The following is a 6,597-nucleotide window of genomic DNA, read 5'->3' as shown; positions in this document are numbered from 1 at the left end:
CCTGACCTTCCTATAATCCTTTCTTTCTTTTACTTTCTTTTTTTTCCTCCCGCCCACATTTTGGTATCTTGCTTCAAACCTTACAGCATAATTATCTTTTCCCCAATTCCCTTCATTCTATATTAGTTATTTTGCTTAATTCCAGCTTTATCCTCAACCCAGATTCCAAATAACATTAGAAAGCAATGACACTTCTTACTTGTTCCCTAAGACCCTTAACGCTTCACAAGTTACAGACGTCCTAGTCCCAGGACCTCGGTGACTGTGCCCTGGTGTCACCTTGAGCTGTGTTTCTTCATGAATAACAAAGGGCACTGGAGTAGATTCCAGGTTCTTCAAGTGGAGAATGAGAGCAAAGAATCCACTCTGAAGACTTTTGCCATGAAGTTTTGAGCCTCCCCAGGTGCTAGGATCTTCAGGCTTGAGCAACTCCAACAGAGTCCTGGCAAGCTCCCCCTCCACTTCCTTGTTGAGCTGACCTAGGGGCTGGGGCAGAACAGCCTCTGTTTTCTGCTGCTGTTCTTGTGCACTAGATTGTTCTTACAGAAGTTATCAACCTCTTTTTTTTAAATGATTTTATTTATTTATTTGACAGACAGAGATCCACAAGTAGGCAGAGAGGCAGGAAGAGAGAGAGAGGAGGAAGCAGGCTCCCCGCTGAGCAGAGAGCCCAATGAGGGGCTCGATCCCAGGACCCTGGGATCATGACCCAAGCCGAAGGCAGAGGCTTTAACCAACTGAGCCCCAGGAGCCCCACTTATCATCCTTTTAAAAACGTGAATCTGATTCCATTACTCTTTGCTTAACACAATTTAGTGGCTCTCCACTGAACTTAGAAAAATCTTTAAATCCTCATCCTGTCTCATGTGCGGGGGGAGAGATGGGGGGATGTGACCTTGACCCTGTCTGCTTCTCTCTCTCTCTCTCTCACCCTCTGCCATTCTTTTCCGTGCCCCCTAGGTTCCAGCCATCCCGACCAGCTCTGCTTGCCTCACTGTGACCAGCTTTGTCTTATACTTTCTGCCTGGACTGTTTTCCTAGTTCTTTCAAAACCTAGCCCCTAGGTCTTCAGGTCTCAGCTGAAGTATCACCTCAGAGAGAGTTTCCATGACTACTTAATCTAAGAAGATCCTTTCTGGCTCTTCCCCACCTCAGTACCATTTGCTTTCTGCATAACATTGAGTTAGCTTTCTGCTGTTTCCTGGTTGATGGTCCGTCTCTTCCTCATGGATTATATACTTATGTGCCAAGAAAGCAGGGACAAGTTAGGTTTTGTTCCCCACAGTACGCAGAAATTCAATACATACCTGGTAAGTGAAATTAACTATGCCATAGAGCAGAAGGGACCTCGGGACACCTCGTGTGCCCCCCCAATCCCCTCCCACATCACCCCTAATGGCTTCAGCGAAGGAACTTCGGGTCACAGCAAATTCTTTCTTAGAGTATATCAAAATGACAGTTAATTCTCATGTATACAGAGGACTCTGTCTTTCCATCTGAACCTTCCACTTCCTAGTAATCCGGAGTTACATATCACACACTTAATTCTTCTCAATGTCACTTTCAAATATATGAATACGGCTCTCTGCTCCTCCCCGCATCCCTCGTATTTCTGGTCCTCAGAGAGTCTGCTGCAACGACTGCAATCATGTCTTTCCCCTCCGGACCCCCTTGCCAGCACTTTTCAATGAATGTTTGCTTCATTTGAGACATCGCAGGTAGAATTCAATATGAAGAATCCTGTGGGATAATTATCTCCTTTATTTTGGATATGACCATGATACACATGCAATATAAAACAGCAAAAAAAAAAAAAAAAATTCTCTCTCCTTTCTAACAAATATGTCATGCTAGTAATTCATATCAAGTGTGCAGTCAACCAGAACCACAGCTTTCATTTTTCACGCATGAACTCGCATCTCCTTTACCTGGCGCATCTAATTGCCTGAACTTAACTCTGGGTTCTATCTTTCATCCTGTTAGTGTGGCTCCATCATTCTAAGCTGTCTAGATCTCTTTGAATCTTGCTCCCATCAGCTGACCTATTGGTGCCATCTCCCGACTCCGGGTCAACCGAACAGTTGACAAGCCAATTCCCTCGGCCGCCATCTGAGTTGCCAAGAGAAATGCTGAACCAGGCAGAGCACTTGAGCACAACCCGGAGAGCTCTCCTCCGGGCAAACACGGCGTCCGAGGTGCCCTGCCTTGGGGGTGGTCCTTCGGGCCTGCACGGAGCAGAGCGCCAGGCTGTTCTCGCGCCGAGAGCCTTGCAGCAGCTCACGCATGCTCTGTACCTGTCCCTTGACTTACCAGCGTGCAAAGAGGAACGGAAAAGGAAGTGAGGTTAATGTGGGCGATTTTTTTCTCGGTGAGCGGCACCGGAAGCAGCCTGGAAGCTGCCGGGGGTTGTGGTTCTTCAGGACAGAGGCCCTCGCCGGGCACCAGTCTAGTGATTTGTTCAGCCGCACCATCTCCCGTCTTGTCGACTTGCCTGACAGCATCTGTCACTTCCCACTTCTCTTATCTAATCTGCCACCTCCCTGCTGGTTCTCATGCATTTGGATGAGGGCCAGCCGGTTCTGGGTGGTGGATTTGCGCCTGTTCCACTATGAGAAGAAGGAGAGTTGGTAACCCTTTTGATGGAGATCTGAAGCTGGCCTTCCTGGGTAATCCAGCCCAGGGCATCGCCTTCAAAAGATGGAGCTCTTCCTAGCTCTTCGTTTCTCCGTTAGAGCTTTCCCACCCTTCCTTTCCTGGACCAGCTTCCACCTTACTCCAAGCAGAAGTCCTCTGCACAGCAAACAGAGCTTCTTGTCCTCTAGGGTAGCGGGGAGACAGCGAGGCCTGTTCTCTGTGCCGAGGGGCTTGCTGACTCTCCTGGCATCTGGAAGATTCTTCCTGTAAGCAGGCAGCCTCCTTCCTTCTCCCAGTCATCAGGTGCCTTCAGACCCTGCTGGTGCCCCATGGTGGGGATGTGACCCACCCACCTGAGCCCCAAAGAAGAGCTTGGGTAGGGCTGTGAAGTTGTGCTTTCAGTGGTTTCTTGTCTTTTATTTCTGCTTTCCCACTCTTAAGCTAATTTTCTCGTTCTCTCCAATTCCTCTTTTGCTCCTGCTTTCCCCATTACCCCTCCTGCCAACCCTCAACACTTCTCCTTCAGTCCAGAGGAGACAAAAACAGCATTAAAGGGGCTGAGGAAGAGGACTCGCCCAGGCTCTGGTATGCCAGCCCGGAGCTCTGTATGCATGTTTAAACATCTCTTTCCAACCTCACGCTTTTTTCCCAGATGACACATTTCCTACCCCTTTCCTACTTGCCTACATCTGACAGGACAGCTGGAGCATGGCTAAGTGGAAGGTGGGGAAAATTCTGCCCACTTGAGCAGCTTTGCTGTTAAGCTGTATACCTTACCTGAATGTGTGCATGTGCAAAAAAAAAAAACCAAATAACTTACTCCTTCTGAACCCTCTGAACCATGCTAACAGGCATGGAGACCACGGTTCAACTCATTAATTACACCATCAGTTCCTCTATGGACTGAGTTGTGTCTCCCCAAATTCATGTGACAAAGCTCTATTTCCCAGTGATGGTGTTTGGAGGTGGGGCCATTGGAAGATAATCAGGTTAAATCATGTCCTGAGGATGAGGCCCTCAGGACCAGGATTAGTGCCCTTATAAGAGATAGCAGAGAGACTCTCTTCGTGTGTGTGTGTGTGTGTGTGTGTGTGTGTGTGTGTGTGAGAGAGAGAGAGAGTATGTGTTCTCTGTTTCTCTTTCTCTGTCATATGAGGACATAGCAAGAAGTTGGCAGTCTACAAGCTGGGAAGAGAGCCCTTGCCAGCTGGCTGGCATCATAATCTGAGACTTTTAGTCTCCAGAATGGTGAGAAACTAAAGTTCTGTTGTTTAAGCCGCCCAGTCGATGGTATTTTGTTATGGCAGTCTGTGCTGACGAAAACAAATTCTCAAGCTAATTATTTGCTACCTACCATAACATTTGTTTTCCAAATGTGCCATTTGCACTCAAATCTACATGCAAATTGAATTAGTTAATTAATACAGGTATAAAGTACCTCAGGATAGGAGTCTCTAGTGACTCCATTCCCCATTAATTGCCATATATTTATATATCTTTACTTGGAACTCCTGGATTAAACTACCCTGGCTCTTCATTTAACTATAAAGCACTCAGACGATTTTGTCCAAATGCTCCTCTTTCCTGAAACTTCATACTTATCTTTCTCTAAATTAGGCTCTTGGGCTGTGGACCCAAACAATGATCCTGTTTTGTAGCAAAGCCCATACTTGCATTCCATGTCCATACCCAGTTCTGTCCACTATCATGTTAAGAATTAGAATGTCAGGGCGCCTGGGTGGCTCAGTGGGTTAAGCCGCTGCCTTCGGCTCAGGTCATGATCTCAGGGTCCTGGGATCGAGGCCCGCATCGGGCTCTCTGCTCAGCAGGGAGCCTGCTTCCCTATCTCTCTCTCTGCCTGCCTCTCTATCTACTTGTGATTTCTCTGTCAAATAAATAAATTAAAAAAAAAAAAGAATTAGAATGTCAAATGCAGGTATCTGGTTTCCTTCTTAGGGGTAGAAAGGATTAGAATGTCCAGCTTGTCAGTGATGATAATGGTGATACCTAAGATTCAAGAATTCTAACCCCCATACATGCAGATCTCTTTAACCCTTGCAACAGACTCCATGAAGTAATGGGCTTCACCTTGTATGGATGAGGGAAGTGGGGCAAAGGAAGATTAACTGGCAAAGATGACACAGCCAGTGATGGATGTCAGGATTTGCATGCAGGCAGTCTAAATCCGGAGCTCACTGTCCTGACTTAAAAACTGGATATTTTCATTGAGCATACTATCTAAAAGGAGCAAAGAGTCAAAGTGGAAAACCCTAAGAAGGAGAAGTTTAGCAGCCTCAATTTTATCTCGATGCCTCTTACTTCCCAAAAGGGTCCATGTACTGATGATTTCTTTTGTGTGAGACAATACTAAATATCACAGTCCTCATTTAGCCCGCTGTTGCCAGATGAGGAGTCTCTCGGTTTACTGTGTTTGAATGACCCATACCCTGAACACCTTCCCTCTATCAAGAAAAGTTTCAAGCAAGGAATTTAGACCTGAAACTTAGACTTTAGAGTTTGGTATGTGTATGTTAGGACCCAAAGTTGGACAGAGCCATAACTCTTCTTCAGTATCAAAGCCAAGTCTAGCCATTCCAGACTCCTGTACCATTGTTCCAGCTTTGCTTTAATAGTGATAGTTTTTGAGCAGCATCCCCATTTGTCAGCTCTAGGACTAGAAGGTGTTTGGTCCACATATAGTAATAAAGGCCATTCTGACATCAGCACCATCTTATTGGGCTGGTCCTATCTTGGGTACTGGGAATAGAAGATCCTCAAAGAATTTTCTGCTGCCAGCAGGGCAGTACAAAGAGCTGCCATCAGACTATTAAATACAAGTTTCCCTAAAGACAGACTCAAGAACTTGTAGCATTTGCCTTCAATCATGGGAGCCCATAACAAAAACATGCATTGGTTGAATGGACACCTGTGGGAACCAGGGCAAAGGGTGCCAAGAGATCCCTTGTTTTCTAATCCAAATTCCTCCTCGCGTTTTTAGAGCAAATGGGCACTTAGCATGTGATGAAGCAAGCACCTATCATTATTTTTTCTATGCCAGTGAATCTCCTGTTTCACCTTGTGTGTACAGATCTTTGCTCAAAATGAGACGGTAGAGTCCTTACAACTAGAGGAAGCACACTGCGATAGACCATTGCTTTTGGAGTTAATGCACCTGGGTTTAAATACTAGCTCTGCCACTCATACTTAAAGGCACGATGTTTAACTGCTTTCTCTGGTTTATGGTTTAATCTGAGCTTCACAAGTTTGTCATAAAGATCCAGTCCTCATAACTCGTGATGGTTGCTCAGTATAGAGAACATTAACTCCTTTCTTCTTTCCTCTTAGAGGGAGTGGATGATTCCTGTTGTTTCTGCATTCCTAGCTCCTACCATATGTCTTGGCACATGCAGAATATCAGAAGATGTTTGTGGAATAAATAAATCTTACAGCCCTCTATATTAAAATCCCTCACTCTGGTTGGTCATCTAGTTGGTTCTCAAATACTTTTTTTTTTTTTTTTTTAAGATTTTATTTATTTATTTGTCAGAGAGAGAGGGAGAGAGAGAAAGGGAGAGAGAGCAGGGGGAGTGCAGGCAGAGAGAGAAGCAGGCTCTCTGCTGAGCAAGAAGCCTGACTCAGGACTCTCGATCCCAGGACCCTGGGACCATGATCTGAGCCAAAGGCAGACACTTCACTGACTGAGCCACCTAGGTGTTCCTCAAATACTTTTTGAAAGAGAGACGTTATTTTAAAAATGTAGGTTTAAGGGCGCCTGGGTGGCTCAGTGGGTTAAGCTGCTGCCTTTGGCTCAGATCATGATCTCAGGGTCCTGGGATCGAGGCCCACATCGGGCTCTCTGCTCAGCAGGGAGCCTGCTTCCTCCTCTCTCTCTGCCTGCCTCTCTGCCTGCTTGTGATCTCTCTCTGTCAAATAAATAAATAAAATCTTTAAAAAAAATGTAGG

The sequence above is a fragment of the Mustela nigripes genome, chromosome 14, assembly GCF_022355385.1.
Source record: "Mustela nigripes isolate SB6536 chromosome 14, MUSNIG.SB6536, whole genome shotgun sequence".
Classification (NCBI taxonomy): domain Eukaryota; kingdom Metazoa; phylum Chordata; class Mammalia; order Carnivora; family Mustelidae; genus Mustela; species Mustela nigripes.
The sequence above is the reverse complement of the archived record's forward strand: the minus strand, read 5'-3'. Positions refer to the sequence as shown.